The sequence below is a fragment of the Heterodontus francisci genome, chromosome 27, assembly GCF_036365525.1.
Source record: "Heterodontus francisci isolate sHetFra1 chromosome 27, sHetFra1.hap1, whole genome shotgun sequence".
In the NCBI taxonomy this organism is placed as follows: domain Eukaryota; kingdom Metazoa; phylum Chordata; class Chondrichthyes; order Heterodontiformes; family Heterodontidae; genus Heterodontus; species Heterodontus francisci.
In genome coordinates this window covers 19,051,029-19,068,596 of record NC_090397.1, presented here as the reverse complement: position 1 = coordinate 19,068,596, position 17,568 = coordinate 19,051,029, and the positions used below count along the sequence as shown (strand labels likewise).

Genomic DNA, 17,568 nt, shown 5'->3' with positions numbered 1-17,568 from the left:
CCATGTGTGAGAAGCATCCCTTTGGCTATGTCCTTGGAAACTGATTCTCATGTCTCATCCATGTCATGATTGCTATAATGCATTTTCTTTCAAAGAGCCGGCACAAGCAGAGTGGGCTCAGGGCTTCCTTCTGTGCTGTATGATGCGATGCAGTTATCCAAATCAGTGAATAAGTAAGGGGAGTCTATGTCATTTCTGTGTGTCAATGTGGATTCGTCACAGGCAAAATTAATAGAATTTTATTTGAAAATGTGACTGACTCTATAGCTAAAGGGAATGTAATAGAGGTAGTCTATGGATTTTCAGAAGGTAGTCAAAGTGGTACTTCACAGGAGGCTTGTTACGAAAATTGAGTTTTATGGCATAAGAGAGAATGAGCATAAAATTCATACACGTAGCTTCTGGCAGCACTACAAAGGCATGTCCCAGAGCAGCCAGCACCTTGGGCTACTATCTGCACAGCCTGTCCAGCATTCTCCAAGGTTATGGGTGCAGCAAGATGGGCCCTCCAGTACTGTATTTAAAGGGCCAGGCACCCTGATTGCAAGTAAGTTAAATTTTTGGAATGTTTTCTATTACAAAGTGGCTGCAAGTATACTCAAGTGTTTTTGGAGGTGCTTTAGTGAGTTCCTGCATTTGCCAGAGACAGCAGTCACATCTTTGTAGGGATGGCAGAGGAGTAGGACTTGTGCATACAAAGGGCAGAATATTGTGAGGCCAGCAGGAACAGGAATGGAGGTATGGGGGGTGCCAAAGTATGGGGATGGACATGCTGTCCTGGAAACCCAATATTCTGACGTCAGTTTCAGATTTTGTCAGCGGCGGGAAAGCTTGGAGGCAGCATTGCCGCCATGACACGGTGGGACTGCCATTTGAATTGCTGAACAGCTCGTTGCAATACATTTGCCCAGAACTTATTGTGATTTAATGGGAGGTTTGGAATTTTAGTCAACAGCAGGTGGGGATCACGTGCCTTCTGATCCCTGGTCATTGAAAGGTGGGGACACTGAGGTGAGGCCTCAGTGACGCCGAGGGAAGGCAGCCATGGGGAGCAATGAATTGGGGAAGGGAAGTGGAGGCCATTGTCGGCCTGCAGTGCTGGGCACTCTGCATGGGTGTGCTCATTCTCAGGTGACAGAGCCAGTGGTTATAGTATCAGGTGACAGGTTGCGATCGGCTCATTCTCGGGTGACAAGGTCAAGTGGCCACAGTGTTTAGTTTAGAGATACAGCATTGAAACAGGCCCTTCGGCCCACCGAGTCTGTGCCGACCATCAACCACCCATTTATACTAATCCTACACTAATTCCATATTCCTACCACATCCCCACCTGTCCCTACATTTCCCTACCTATACTAGGGGCAATTTATAATGGCCAATTAACCTATCACCCTGCAAGTCTTTTGGTGACAGGGTCAGGTGGGCTCATTCTCAGGAGACAGGGCCAGGTGGCCATAGAATCGTGTGCTGGGCTCTCTGCAAGGGTGGCCACTGAGGGCATTAGCACATATTCTGAGGGGAGTAGCAAAGAGAAAGGTGCCCAGGTAACATTGTCTCTGCAAGACCGTGCTCTGGAGGGCTACTGATCAGCTGACATGGGTCTCATACACCATGGCTTTGTGGGCCCATGTGACACACAGCAGTGACTCAGATGGATGGAGGGCCAGAATGAAGCTACGTCCGCCCATGAAGCTCCAAGAGGAGAGTGGCAGCAGCCAGCCACACCAATAAAGTCCTACCTCCACCAGAGAGTACTCCACCATCGGACTTGCCTCAGGTACCTCCAAATGTCTGAGCAGCAGTGTCAGCAAAGACTGTGGCTCTCCAGGGAGGCTGTCAACAACTTAAGTTGCAGGACGAATTGTGACCTATGGGTTTCAGTGGAAACCCAATGCCCGAGGCCTTGAAGATTACCGTGACACACAAATGTTAAGCCTTTGGCTGTTTCCAGGTATCCATCGGGACAGGTGTGGAGTCTCCCAGGTCGTAGCCCACCACTGCATCAAGGAAGTGTCCAAAAGAGCCGACGACTATGTGCACTACCAGCCAGCCATGACAGGCAGGCAGAGAGGGCCATTGGGTTCAGGGCCATCACTGGATTTCCCCAGGTGATTTCACGCATGTGGCCATCAAGACTCCCATGCACCAGCCAACCGCTTTCATCAACAGGAAAGGCTTTCATTCCATCAACTTTCAACTGGTCTGTGACCACCAAAAGCGTTTCCTGCAGATGTGTGCCCACTTCCCGGGAAGCAACCATGACTCCTACATACTTCAACAGTCCCAGGTGCTGTAGCTTTTCAGGCCCCCCGCTCACCTTCAGGGATGGATTTCAGGGACAAGTGCTACCCAATGAGGACATGGCTACTCACACCTGTGATGAACCCTTGCAATGCAGGGGAGGAGAGGTACAACACTTGCCACGGCTCTACCCAAGTGACCATCGAGCAGGCCATTGGGCTGTTGAAGATGAGATTCCATTGCCTGGATCGACTGGTGGAGCCCCTGCAGTATTCCCTAGCGAGGGTCTCGTGTATCATGGTAGTCCGCTGTGCTCTGCACAATCTAGCACTGCAAAGAAGGAAGGCCTTGCATGACGAGATCATGGTCGACCACCAGTCCTCATCTGATGAGGAAGTTGAGGAGGTGGATAATGAGCAGACACCAGTGCATAATGATTCCCTTGCACAGAGATCAGGGCAATTGACGGACGTGCAAGGGAAGCAACAGAAAATCTCATCTATACCAGATTCCTGCTACCATGATGGCCTCTCAAAGTGGACTCCAAGAGTCACCTCTGTATTCCGCCTGTCGTCTCCTTTCTATCTCAAATCCGTTCCTAGCACCCAGCTGCACCATGCCCTCTGGCACATCTAAGACACTAATCAAACATGGCCTGTGGGATCTAGTTCTCCATGAGGGTCACCAACCTCTCAATGGAGGAAGCCATGTGCTCACACGCCTGATACATGGCAGCACTCATGGCATGGATGGACTTCTTCATCATCTGCTCATGGCCGCACATTGCCTCTGTCATCTCCGCCAGATGTTTCCTTAACTCTCTCTGCAACTCCTGCATGCCCTGTGCTGTTGCCACCAGAGGCTCATCATCAGTGCAGGGCTCAGTATGGGCCTGGCCACCCACAATCCTCCGACTGTCAGTGACCTCAGCTACCTCAGCCTCCGTCAGCTGCTCAGGCGTGTATGTGGTGCTCTCACCAGCTCAGTGTCACTGAGTCTAAGCCTGAATGCATACCCACTGAGGTGAAAGTATCTGTGCTGGTGGAATAATGTGATGGTGCATCCTCTGACTGTTCCTCCTGCTCAGAGTTTGACGGCTTATCCCCATCACAGCATCAGTGCTAGCTTCCTGCAGGCCCGACCTACATGAGAGAACACAAACATCTGTGGATTTGGTTGTGCCAATCTCCTTATGCCAACCATGCGTGATGTGGATCTCCAGAAGTGTGGTGGAGGACACATGCACACAATCCTGACTCTCTTGTGCGGAGACTCTTGTCTGACCATCTGCTATTGAACGGCCACTCTGGACCCCTGCTAGCTCCAGTGCCTTCTCCCCAGCCGATGACAGAAGCCAAAGATCTGGGATGCCTCTGTCAGTCCTCAAGGTCTCCCTCGTGTTATGGGCCCAATTGTCTACAAGTAGCAAAAGGGGCATAGTAAGACTTTGCAGGAAGAGCAACAGAATAGTTATGCTAGTGGCAGCCCCTCATCTCCTGCATGGCTCCTCCCGACATCCTCCCCAAGGGAGGTAATGTGGGTGAGCTGTGAAAGAAGGTAGCCTGTTGCTGAGAAGCAGCCATGCATCTGCCAGAATATGGTGATGCCTAACCCCCTTTGCCAGCGCCTTTGTGGTCACTCCCTCCCCATGTCGCGCTGCCTCCCATGTAGTCACATGTAAGTCCCAAAGAGGAGAGATGTGTGGAGGACTCACTTTGGCAGAATGAAGGAGGTCATTAACTCTCTTTTAGCACTGGACACTGTCGCATGGGGTGACCCCACGGCTGCTAACCTCCTCTGCGATTCCCATCTAGGCTTGCTTGGTCAGTCTGCTGGCCATCCCTTGGAAAGAGGCCCTCCCGCCTTTCCCTTGCAGCCTAGAGAGGATCTCCAGGGAGGCATCGCTAAACTGTGGGGCCACCCAGTGTCTTGCCTTCAGCCATGGTTCCAGGTCGCTCCCACTCCATCCCAATAGTGGTACGTCCTTGTACGGCACTTGGAGGGGAGGGCCCAGAAGTTCGAACATCTCTTCAGCTAGGTCCAGCAGCACTCCAGCTCCACTGCCTGACTGAAAGGCAGCAATACAAGCAGGGCTAGCAGCTCTTTAAATATGGCATCAGCACCTGTGTTGGAGTCATCTGACGCTGTAATCACCACCTCCAAGCCCGCCCCGTCACGTAATTGGATAGGCCCTGCACCTGCATTACGGTAAGTGGCCACCCACCGTGTGATTGTGGTCGACCGACCGCACACGTCACAGGCAGTGACGGCACTGCTTCCAGGCCCTCTGCTGGGATCTGTGACGGGGTCACTAAATTCAGCCCCAAGGCTACAACACATATGGAAACAGCAGTGGCAGTACCTCTGGGTCTGCATCACAAAGGGAGATGGAGCCAAGGCTGCGGAAAGGGAAAGCTCTGCCCCATGCCCTCTTCCCAGTTGGATCTCCTTGACAGTGACAGGAGGCTGCCTGGCAGACCAGCCAATGCATCCAGCATCGCAGTGTGCATGCCCTTCCATGCCCATTGCTGCTCTCCTGTATGCTGTCTTATTGAGGTCCGCATCTGAGTCCACTGCACCATCACTTGTCTGGCACCTCGCCCTCCTGTAAGCTGGCAAATGAACCATCCTTTACCCCTGGCCTGGTGTCAGCTCACTTGTGCCCAGTGACTCACCATGTGCTGATCCCAACTCTACACTAGCCTCCAAGGGGTGTCAGTATTTGAGCTGGTGGCTGCAAGTTAGATCAAATGAAAGAGACACTTCATCAGTGCTGTGCTGTTGCACTCTCCCCTCTCCTGGGGCTCCTGTGGCTGGGCAGGCTGCAGTTCCTGGGTGTCTGAAAGCAGGAACTCAAAAGAGGAAGGCTGGTGTGAGGGTTGGGAAGCAGGCAATCCATGGTTACCCCATCACAGCTTGATCATCATGTCAGATAGAAGGAGGAGGCTGAGCTGGGGGTTGAGAAGGGGAATAAAGCAGGAAGATGCCGCCATCCTTAATGTTCTCAGTGATGTCGGATACCACGGGCCCCATCACAGCCGGCACCATGATGCAGAACACCACCTTCTCTGTAGGGGTCAGGAGATGCGGATGTCCTTGTCTCCAGCTGGTTCTGCCCTGCTCATTTCTATTGTGTTTCCTCTTGTCCTGCATGAGAGAGGGCAGAATATCAGTTTGCATTGCACTGTGTTTTGGTGATGTACATGCCATAGCTGAATATCTGGAGGTATGTGGAGACTGTGAGAGGTGGGTGTGTAGTTGGCAGCATTGGTAGGTGTGTCAAGGTGAGGCGGAGTATCTGGATGTTAGACGTGAGGCCTGAATACCAGGGAGTGCTGCTGGGTGAGTGACAGGGTATGGTGCATTGAGCAGTATGAGAGGTTGGTAGGAGATGTCATGTGAAGATGCATTAACTGACCTTGACCACCGGCATAAGGTCGTTAGACCTTGTGACACTGCTGCCAGGTCCTCGTGTCCAGACTCCGGGTATCAACTTCCCTGGCCACCTGCTCCCACTCCCTTCTGAGGGTGATATTTGAGGGTCTCCTGGCCCCTCCTGCAATACCATGGCATCTTCTTTCCTGCCCACCTGCATCACTAATACCATATTCATCAGTCTGGATCCTTCTGTGTGCCCTGATGTTCAGTTTCCAAGAATTTCTACTGCAGCAATTCTTTTGTGCAGCTTCCTTTTAAGAGGTAGCCTGCCTTTAAGAAAAGCAGCAGCCTGTACCATGTGATTAGCAAACAATGCTGTCAGGGCCTCCTGCTGTGTGCAGAGCTTGCTGATAGTATTATGGAGCAGAGGCCAGTATCTGAGGCACACCAGCTAAACACCACAATCGCTCAGCTGAGGTAGCTCCATAAATTTTGCGTGTTGCTCACCTCGATCTGAGTGGGTGCCGGCAGATCACAAATCATGAATTGGTTGGGATATATGAAGCACAGAATTAAAATTTACTGATGGTGCAAAAGTAAGGGGTTTGGCATGCAGTGAGGAGGACAGTCAAGACTTCAGGAAGATATAAACAGAATGCGCAGACAGGTAGCAGATGTAGGTTATGGTGGAGAAGTGTGAGATGCTGCTGTTTGGGAGAAAGAATAAGGAATGAGAGTGAATATTCAACAAAAAGACCTTGAAGAGTGTGGAAGAGCAAAAATATATAAACTCCTTTTCAGTGCAAATGAAGTTGATAAAGCAACAGAAATAGGCCAATAGCATTCCCTACTGTGTGCTGTTTCAAAGCTCTATTATAGATAGGACAATAAAACCTTCAAGAGTGCACAGCATAGATTTACCAAGGCAACAGCAGAGATGAGAAATAATAGCTATGAGGAGAAACTTGAGATATTGCACCAATTCCATTGGAGCAAAGGAGATGTAATAGAATTTTTTTAAATTGTAAAGGCTGAGTAGGGAAAGATTATTTCCTCTTCTTTTGAGGAATTATGACAAGGGATGATCAATTAAAAATTACCAGTTTGAGAGTCAGCAACAACAGCTTTCATTTATACAGTGCTACAGTAAAACGTCCCAAGGTGCTTCACAGGAATGTTAACAAACAAAATTGACACCAAGCCACAGAAGGAGACATTAGGACAGGTGATCAAAGTTTGGTCAAGGAGGTCGGTTTAACGGTGCATCCTGAAGGAGGAAAGAGAGGTAGGGAGGCAGAGAGGTTCAGGAAGGGAATTCCAGAGCTTAGGGCTTCGGCGGCTCAAGGCACAATAATTAATGGTGGAACGATTAAAATCGGGGATGTGCAAGAGACCAGAATTGAAGAAGCACAGAGATCTCAGAGAGTTGTAGGCTGGAGCAGGTTACAGAGATAGGGAGGGATGAGGCCATTGTGGCATTTGAGAACAGGGATGAGAATATTGAAATCGAGGTGCACGTGGACTGAGAGTCAAGATAAGGATCAAGATCAATAATTACTGCAGAAAGTTGTGGAGTGATTTGCCACAGGAGGTGGCTGAAATAGGGGCGATTACATCTTCCAAAAGAAGAGTAAGTCAACATTTGAGGCAGAGGAAGATATCGGGCAGTGGGAAGCATTTTGGAATGCTCTAGCAAAGACATGTTGGGTCAAATTCCTTTGGGTTAGAAAATTCTTTGGCTCCTTTTGCTATTGTTTGCATTGAATCTGCACTCTCAGACTGCTCTGCACAGATGTGCTGTGTAACTTACAATCTTATTAATCATGGGACTGCCAACACATTCTGATAATTCTGTTCTCTCCAGGTCAGCTTTTACTTTAAATTTTAGCTCACGAGCTATCATAATTAGTCAAAACTCCAACACTGGCAATAATATGACACAGGGGGCAGGATTTTCTGCCCTATGAGGGGCAAGCATGAAGGCGGCAGGCACGAATTTCGGTTTGCGGCACCCTCCCACCCTGAGCCATTTTCCCAGAGGCAGGATGTGTGTTGGCAGGGCCACCTGTCTGCAAGCAGCGGGTAGCCAATTAAGGGGATTAAATGGCCACTTAAGGCCTATTGTCAGAGGCCAAATAGAATTTTCCAGTCAGCCTGCAGGCCCCCAGAGGCATTGGGGCCCAGGTCAGCTGCCTGGAGGCGGCCTCCCAGCAACAGACCTGGGGGAGGCCAGCACTCCAGGCAGGCCTTGAGGCTTATCTGCACGCTTCATCTCTTTCCAAGATGGAGAGCCTCCTATTGGATAGCGAGCCTGTCCTCTGGCCACTAATTGGCCAATTCGAGGATGTGTTTAATTATAGCAAAAAGCCAAAATAGTGTAGATGCTGAAAATCTGAAATCTAAAAAAAAACATTGGAAACTCTCAGCAGGCTAGGCAGCAGCTGTGGAGCATGGAAGGTGACGCTTACATTTTGGGTTGATAGTTCCGACTTGAAGAATTAATCTTGCCTTCCTTTCTCCACAGGTGCTATCAGACCTGTTGAGTGTTTCCAGCACTTTTTTTTATATATTGTAGCAGTTCGACTTTCTGGCCACAAAGGGAGAGACCAACAAAACATAAGGATACCTGAGAAACAGAATAAAACACTCTGCAACAAACAGTACAATACTTTGCAGACTGCTGAGAGTGCGACATCTTGAAGGAGTGCAGTTCAGACCATGGCACCAATGGGCAAGGGACTGCACAGGAGGGAACATAAAAGAGTAGCAATGCAGTCATGAGAGGAGATTCCATAGTTAGGGGGACAGACAGGCATTTCTGTAACTGTCATTGTGAGTCCTGCAAGGTGTGTTTCCTCCATGGTGCCAGGGTAAATGACATCATAGAGAAGGAGCAGGATATTCTGAAGGGGGCAGGAAGTGAGCCAGAAATGGTGGTACGTGCGGTACCATTCACATGAAGAGAGAAGGTATTGAGGACTTAAGGTCAGATTTTCAGGAGCTTGGGAGGAAGTTAAAAAGTAGAACCTCAAAGATAGTAATCTCTTGACATCTGTCAGTGTCACACGCTAGCGAGAGTAGAAATAGGAAGTTAGGGTTGATCAATGTGTGGCTTGAAGCATGGAGTAGGAAGGAAGGATTTAGATTCTTGGGACATTGGGACCATTTCTGGGGAAAAGGGATAGGTTGCACCTCTACAGGACTGGGACCCATATTTTCGTGGGGAGGTTCACTTGTGCGGTTGGGGAGCAGATAAAAATTAAAAAGAATAAGGTACATAAAGAATTGTGAGTGTTGGAAAGTACTGGAGAAGGAAGAAGTACCATATTAGATCGGAGCAGACTAAAAAGCACTACAAGGTATTATTACGACCAGGTGAGAAAGGGGTCTAGGGGTTCCCTCTCAGCCTTCACCTGGTCTTACCGTAACAGGGTTTAATTTTTAATCACACCATGTTTTTAGCTCCCCCTTGATGAATCCTTGTTCATTGCTTTCCAATTTTCAGTGGGGGTGCATTTCGGGAGCAGTGACCATAATTCCATAAGTTTTAAGGTACTTGTGGATAAGGATAAGAGTAGTCCTCGGGTGAAGGTGCTAAATTGGGGGAAGGCTAATGATAACAATATTAGGCAGGAACTGAAGAATTTAGATTGGGGGCGGCTGTTTGAGGGTAAATCAACATCTGACATGTGGGAGTCTTTCAAACGTCAGCTGATTAGAATCCAGGACCAGCATGTTCCTGTGAGGAAGAAAGACAAGTTTGGCATGTTTCGGGAAGCTTGGATAACACGGGATATTGTGAGCCTAGTCAAAAAGAAAAAGGAAGCATTTGTAAGGGCTGGAAGGCTAGGAACAGATGAAGCACTTGAGGAATATAAAGACAGTAGGAAGGAACTTAAGCAAGGAGTTAGGAGGGCTAAAAGGGGTCATGAAAAGTCATTGGCAAACAGGATTAAGGAAAATCCCAAGGCTTTTTATACATATATAAAGAGCAAGAGGGTAACCAGGGAAAGGGTTGGCCCACTCAAGGACAGAGATGGGAGCCAGAGGAAATGGTAGGGAAACTATTAGAGAGGATTCTTCGGGACAGGATTTACTCCCATTTGGAAACAAACGAACTTATTAGCGAGAGACAGCATGGTTTTGTGAAGGGGAGGTCGTGTCTTACTAATTTGATTGAGTTTTTTGAGGAAGTGACGAAGATGATTGATGAGGGAAGGGCAGTGGATGTTGTCTATATGGACTTTAGTAAAGCCTTTGACAAGGTCCCGCATGGCAGACTGGTACAAAAGGTGAAGTCACACGGGATCAGAGGTGAGCTGGCAAGATGGATACAGAACTGGCTCGGTCACAGAAGACAGGGGGTAACAGTGGATGGGTATTTTTCTGAATGGAGGGATGTGACTAGTGGTGTTCCGCAGGGATCAGTGCCAGCAATGGGACCTTTGCTCTTTGTAGTATATATAAATGATATGGAGGAAAATGTAGCTGGTCTGATTAGTAAGTTTGCGGACGACACAAAGGTTGGTGGAGTTGCGGAGAATGATGAGGATTGTCAGAGGATACAGCAGGATATAGATCGGTTGGAGACTTGGGCAGAGAAATGGCAAATGGAGTTTAATCCGGACAAATGTGAGGTAATGCATTTTGGAAGGTCTAATGCAGGTGGGAAGTATACAGTAAATGGCAGAACCCTTAGGAGTATTGACAGGCAGAGAGCTCTGGGCGTACAGGTCCACAGGTCACTGAAAGTGGCAACGCAGGTGGATAAGGTAGTCAAGAAGGCATTCGGCATGCTTGCCTTCATCGGTCGGGGCATGGAGTATAAAAATTGGCAAGTCATGTTGCAGCTATACAGAACCTTAGTTAGGCCACATTTAGAATATTACGTGCAATTCTGGTCGCCACACTACCAGAAGGACGTGGAGGCTTTGGAGAGGGTACAGAAGAGCTTTACCAGAATGTTGCCTGGTCTGGAGGGCATTAGCTATGAGGAGAGGTTGGAAAAACTCGGATTGTTTTCAGTGGAACGACGGAGGTGGAGGGGCGACATGATAGAGGTTTACAAAGTTATGAGCAGCATGGACAGAGTGGATAGTCAGAAGCTTTTTCCCAGGGTGGAAGAGTCAGTTACTAGGGGACATAGGTTTAAGGTGCGAGGGGCAAAGTTTAGAGGGGATGTGCGAGGCAAGTTTTTTACACAGAGGGTGGTGAGTGCCTGGAACTTGCGGCCAGGGGAGGTGGTGGAAGCAGATACGATAGCGACATTTAAGAGACATCTTGACAAATATATGAATAAGAAGGGAATAGAGGGATACGGGCCCCGGAAGTGCAGAAGGTGTTAGTTTTGGCAGGCATCAAGATCGGCGCAGGCTTGGAGGGCCGAATGACCTGTTCCTGTGCTGTACTGTTCTTTGTTCTTTATTCTTTGTTCTTTGTAAGGCAAAGAAACCAGCCAAACAGGTTTTCATAGATTTAAAGAAGAAAGGTAGAAATTTATTAAACTTAAACTCTAATTTGGTTAATGTCTACGGATACACAACGCGCCCACGCTAGCATGCATACATGATACACACATGCAGATAGAGACAGAAAAGAGCAGAAGTAATAAAGTGGAACAGTTTGAGGAAATATCTGAAGATGGTTTTGGTTACTGTTCTTTGAGCTCACTGTAGAGTCCTTGTGTGTAGGTGGGTCTTGCTTTTCATTGGGCCCCAGTATTCTTCTTAAACCTTGGTTGATGTAGGAGACTTTTCTCTGTTGAGGTTCACGTGTCTTCAGTGGGTCCAGAGGCTTGTGAGAAAGAGATGGGAGCAGACAGGAGAGGTCTTCTCAGTCCAGGAACAAACAGTCTCTCTCTGTTCAAACTGACTTTCCAATTCAAAAAACTCCCCAAGTTGGCCAGCAGGATAGTCAAGTGACCAACTGGTGTAAGCACTTCTGTTTTTATGGATTCTCTTGTCCTAGCAAACCCTGGAATGTCCCCTCTTACACACAATACCTGGTTATCAAAGTCCATTTTAGGATAAGTGGATAGGGGAAGTAACCGCTCTTGTCCCTATTGATATGCAAATATCTTCCAGCCAAGTGTCTGGCAGCCCTTGTAACAGGCCTTCTCTTCTTCCCAGCAACAATTTGAAATTTAATGTCCAAATGGCAAAATTAATATGCCTTATTCTTGGCAGGTGGGGGCCCAGCAGGACACCTCCACATCCAACGGAATGAAATGCGATTTGTAAAAAAAGCACATTTCATTAAAAAGGGTCGAGAGAGAAAATATAAGATACAGGAAAAACATACGTCTCTCCCATTCATTCACATTCATTCATAAATCCTAAAACTTATTACAGCCTGTCTTTTCTTGGTGGCAGTGCTGCTCCAACTACCTCTTTTTGGCATCCCAATAAACATATGGTTCTCTGGGGAAGTATTTTTTTCCGTTTGCACATTTCCATGACTGCCTAGGGTGTCTTTGTTCCTGTTGGTTGGCAAAGGAGTGCGGGTTAGATTTAATTAGCCCTAAGCTGGAATTTTTTTTTTTGCTTAGGAGAGTCAGTAGTGGACAGGTCCATCCTGAACTCTCTTTCATTTCTTTGCTGAGTCATGCAAAGGCTTTTGACTTCAGGGGATGGGCGCTTCTCGTTTTTTCAGTCTATGAGGGAGGATTCTTTACGAATCTCCCCTTTGTCCTCTGGGACACTCCTGCCTGCAGGTATTTGTGCAGACTCTACTGCATGCCCCTGCAGCACTTCGACTAGTTGAGGCATCACCTTCACAGTTTCGCTGCCCTCTACAGGTCTTTCTTTGTCTCTGCAGCTTCCTGTAAATGCTTTTAGCTACTCTTGTGGGTTGCTTCTGGTGTCTGCATTTACATAGGAGGATGTGGGGTCTAACTTTTCACATTGTTTGGGGTTAACTGACCAGACAGTAGGGGTTTTCATCCAGGCTTCCTCCCGGACTTCCTTTAACCTGCCCTCTTGGTCGCTTTTTCCCTTCCCTTTCTAACCTTTTGCCAGCCTTGTGCCTGCCTGTTCCCTTTTGTTCTCGGCAGGGATCCCTTACAGTTCACCAGCCCTCTGCTGGAGGGTCCTCCTAACACTGGTACAGGACTTAGGGGTGCAGTTCCACTGTAGGCTGGGGTTTCCCTCAGCCTGGCACATGTGGCAACTCCTGCAGTATTCCACCACATCTTTGTGGAGTTTTGGCCAGTCAAACTGCTGGCTTATGCAGCCTTTGGTCTTTTATATACCGGCATGTGCAGCCACTGTAGTCTCGTGGGACATTCTTAATATTTCTCTCCAGTACCTCTGTGGCACCACTAACCGATGAACTACTGTCCACTCCTTGCTCACAGGTCTGTGAGGACAACTCCATTTCCTCATCAGTACCTCATTCTTTAAATAGTAGCAGTCAGGGTCTCCCTTTGCTTCACTTTCATACTGGGCAGCCTGTGCTAACTCTCACAATACTGGGTCTGCTCGCTGAGCCTTAGCTAAGGAAAATCCATTTAATTAATTCTCTGGGTCTCCTAACTTTCCAAAGAAAGTCTCAGACAGACAGACCTGGTCATTTGCCTGCAGTACCAATTCAGTCTCCTCTGGGGGAGCTGGTTAAAATCATGGCCTGATCCACTACACATTCAGGGAAACTGCAGGGGTCCTTTGCCACTGCCCTGGCTCTCTGACCTCCTGTGGTCTTTCTTTCACAAGTGAGGGAGCTACCACCTTCACCCCTGCCAGATCATTACCTAGGAGCAGGTAAGCCCCATCCACAGGCAAACTTGGGACAATCTCTAAGGTCACCGGTCCTGAAACTAGGTCGCACTCCAAATGCACCCGGCTTACAGGTACAGGCATGCACTGCCCTCCAAAACTATTCATCAGCATTCTGGTATTCACTGCACTCTTTGGGGGAAAGGTTAGGCCTTTTCCCAGTAAAAGGGATCTAGTGGCCTCTGTGTCCCTGAGAATTACTATGGGCTTGCTTGCCCCACTCGAGGGGTATGGAGTTACTTTCCCTTCAGATACTAAACCCTGATATCTTTCAGGAATCCTGCTGTTTTTTTCCTGCACTTGTAATAGTAAGCTTCCTGGGTCCCACTCTTACTGCAGTTAAAATCATAGCTTGTTCTGCTGTGCTTTCCATCAGGGTTCCTTCTCCACTGAGCAGATGAGCCCTGATTAAACCTACACGTTTTCCCTTTAGTTTCCAGCAGTCAGCTTTTAGATGACCTGCTTTATTACAATGGAAGCACACAGGTCTCCGGGTCTCACTCTTGCTCACAGCACCTTCCTTTTTGGCTAGAGGAGGGCCCCCTGTGTCTCCTGCTTTTCTTTCTCTCCCAGGACTGCTTAGGCTTCTAACACCTTACCACCCTTTGTCCTTTTCGGATTTGTGGGGGTGACTAGAAAAGGTTTTCCCTTGGGAAACTGACTTGTAGATTAAAACAAACTCATCAACCGGAACGGCTGCTTTCTGGGCTCTCTGAACCTGCTGCTTCGCTACATGTGTCTTTGTGGAGAGTGGGAGTGTGTTTTTAAATTTCTGTAACAGAATTACTTTCCTGAGATTCTCATAGCTGAGCTGTACTTTAAGAGCTCGCAGCCACTGGTCAAAAGCCAGCTACTTACTTCTTTCAAATTCCAGGTAAGTTTGATTAGCTTGCTTCTTGAGGGTTCTAAACTTTTAGCGATAGTCTTCGGGTACTAATTCATATGCCCCGAGGATAGCATTTTTGGTCAGTTCATAATTTGATGAACTCTCATCTGGCAACAGGGAATAAACCTCATGGGCTTTTCCGGTTACCGTGCTTTGTAATAAAGGCGGACAAGTCTCAGCTGACCATTTAGCTGCCTTGCCAGTTTCTCAAAAGACACAAAAATACATCTTCCGCATTGAATTTTGGGATTAGATGAGCAAGTTTTAACAATTCTGTACCCAGCCCTGAATTATGCTCATCCATATTGGCCATGCTTTCACTCGGGTTATTCTGTCGCCCCCTAGTTAACTCAAGTCATTTCAGCTCTCTCTCTTTGCATTCTTTCTGGAAGGTTCTTTCTCTTTCTTTCTCCTGCTTTTCTTTCTCTCTCTCTCTTTTTCTTCACGTTCCTTCTGGAAGGTTCTTTCTCTCTCTTTCTCTCTCTCTCTTTCTCTCTCCTCCAATTCAAGTTTCCTCTCTTCCAATTGTAGCTTTGCTAGCAATACTCAGTCGGGGTCTACTTCTAACCCTGCTTCTTCTTCTTCAGAGTCAAGGGGAAAATGGTTGGTCCTATTGTTAGGAATTCAGACTTCCTAGCTTTGCCACGTACAGTGATCCCACACTGCTCAGCCATTTTCCTCAACTCCTCCATAGACAATGGTTTTAACTTATCCCAAGTTACTTCACCCTGGCTTGGGGAGCTACAAGCTTCAGTTGCAGACATGTTAGTATTCTAAGCACACACAACCACAAGAAACCTGTAATGAAATCTTTCTCTGTATTGATTGGGAACAATTTGGCTTCTCACTTCCAATTTCTCTCGTTTGTCTATGGGTCAAACCACAGACAGTAGCCCCCAAATTTCTGTTATGACCGGGTGAGAAAGGGGTCTAGGGGTTCCCGTTCAGCCTTCACCTGGTCTTACCGTAACAGGGTTTAATTTTTAAACACACCGTGTTTTTAGCTCCCCCTTGATGAATCCTTGTTCACTGCTTTCCAATTGTAAGGCAAAGAAACCAACCAAACAGGTTTTCTTAGGTTTAAAGAAGAAAGGTTGAAATTTATTAAACTTAAACTCTAATTCAGTTAACACCTATGGATACACAACACGCCCACTCTAGCAATACACACATTCAGATAGAGACAGAAAAGAGCAGAAGTAATAAAGTGGAACAGTTTGAGGCAATATCTGAAGATGGTTTTGTTACTGTTCTTCGAGCTCACTGTCGAGTCCTTGATTGTAGGTGCGTCTTACTTTTCGTTGGGGCCCAGTATTCTTCTTAAACCTTGTTCGATATAGGAGACTTTTCTCTCTTGAGGTTCTCGTGTCTTCAGTGGGTCCAGAGGCTTGTGAGAAAGAGATGGGAGGTCTTCTCAGTCCAGGAGCAAACAGTCTCTCTCTGTTCAAACTGTTTGTACAGTTCACAAAATGCCCCAGGTTGGCTAGAAGGTTAGTCAAGTGACCAACTGGTGTAACCACTTCTGTGTTTGTGGATTCTCTTGTCCTAGCAGACCCTGGAATGTCTCCTCTTACACACAATACCTGGTGATCAAAGTCCATTTTAGGATAGGTGGATAAGGGAAGTAGCCTCTCTTGTCCCTATTGATATGCAAATGTCTTCCAGCCAAGTGTCTGGCAGCCCTTGTAACAGGCCTTCTCTTCTTCCCAGCAACAATTTGAAATTTAATGTCCATATGGTGAAATTAATATGCCTCATTCTTGGCAGGGGTGGGTGGGCCCAACATGACAGTATCCAAAGACAGGTCTATAATGCATGTATGTAAACGCACAAAGTATGGTGAACAAGGCTGGTGAGCTACAAACACAAATAGCCATGTGGGAATATGATGTAGTGGCAATAAAGGAAATGTAGCATAAAAACAGTGAGGACTGAGCACCAAATATTCAAGGATACAAAGTTTTCAGAAAGGATAGGGAGGGAGAAAAGGCCGGTGGGGTGGTGGTACCGATTCGGGATGATATTGTAATGTTGGAGAGGATGTCCTTGAGGGGATTAAGACAGAATCTATTTGGTTAGAGTTAAGAAGCAAAAAGTGTATGATCATGCGACTGGGGGTATTCTATAGGCCTTCAAATAGTTAGAGAGAGGTAGAGGGGCACATCTGTAGGGAAATCACAAAGAAGTGCAAGAACTATAGAGTGGCTAGGGGACTTTAATTATTCAAATATCGATTGAGATAATGATGAAATGTGTACAGGAGAACTTCCTTGACCAGTATGTTCTCATTCCAACTAGGAAGGAGGCATTGCTGGATCTGGTGCAAGGGAATGAAGTAGGCCAAGTGGGTCAAGTGTCTGTGGGGGAATCACTTGGAAAAGCACGATCATTGTATCGTAAGGTTTAGATTAGTTATGGAAAAGAACAAGGAACAATTTGAAGTAGAACATCTAAATTGGAAAAGGACTAACTTCAATGGGATGAGAGGGTATCTAGCCAGGGTAATACGGAACCAAGACTGACAGGAAAAATGGTAACAGAACAGTGGGTGATCTTTAAGGAGGAGATGTTTCAGGTACAGGCTCGGTACATTCCAACAATGGCAAAAGGTAAGTGAACCAAAGACAGGCTCCTTGGATGACGAGGGCAATAGAGATTATGGTGAAATAAAAAAGAGGATGTATGATGCATGTCAGGTGAATTCTTCAGATGAGAACCAGATCAAATACAATAAGTTGAGAGGGGAAGTGAAAAGGAAAATAAGACTGGCAAAGAGAGCATATGAGATTAGAATAGCAGTTAACATAAAAGAAACCCAAAAATCTTCTACCGGCACGTAACTAGTATGAGGGTAGTAAGAGGCTTGGTATTAACGACAAAGAGGGTGATATATGCTTAGAGGGGGAGGGCAGGGATGCTGACAAAATATTGGTAGAAGCAGAGGTGATACAGATAATGGATGGGATAATAATTGATAGGAAGAATGTACTGGAAAGTGCTTTGAGTGGATGGCTGGTCTGGATGGCTTGCATCTTGGGTTGTTAAAGGAAGTGGGAGTGGAGATAGTGGAAGCGCTTGCCATAATCTGCCAATCTTCCCTCGATACGGGGGAAGTACCCAAGGATTGGAAAGTAGCAAATGTGACACCCTTGTTCAAGAAAGGGTGTAAGGATATTCCTAGTAATGACAGGCTGGTTTGACATCAGTTTTGGGTAAGGTTTTAGATACAATAATCAGGGGAAAAAATCAACAGGCACTTGAAGAGGTTTGAGTTAATTAAGGATAGCCAGC

The 17,568-nt window shown here is 47.1% G+C and overlaps 1 protein-coding gene across 2 annotated transcripts in view; it reads left to right on the top strand.

The window, feature by feature from the left end:
• Window positions 1-17,568, top strand: part of LOC137384681 (phosphatidylinositol 3-kinase C2 domain-containing subunit gamma-like) — a 202,914-nt gene that overhangs the window by 67,496 nt on the left and 117,850 nt on the right. The window lies entirely within an intron of this gene.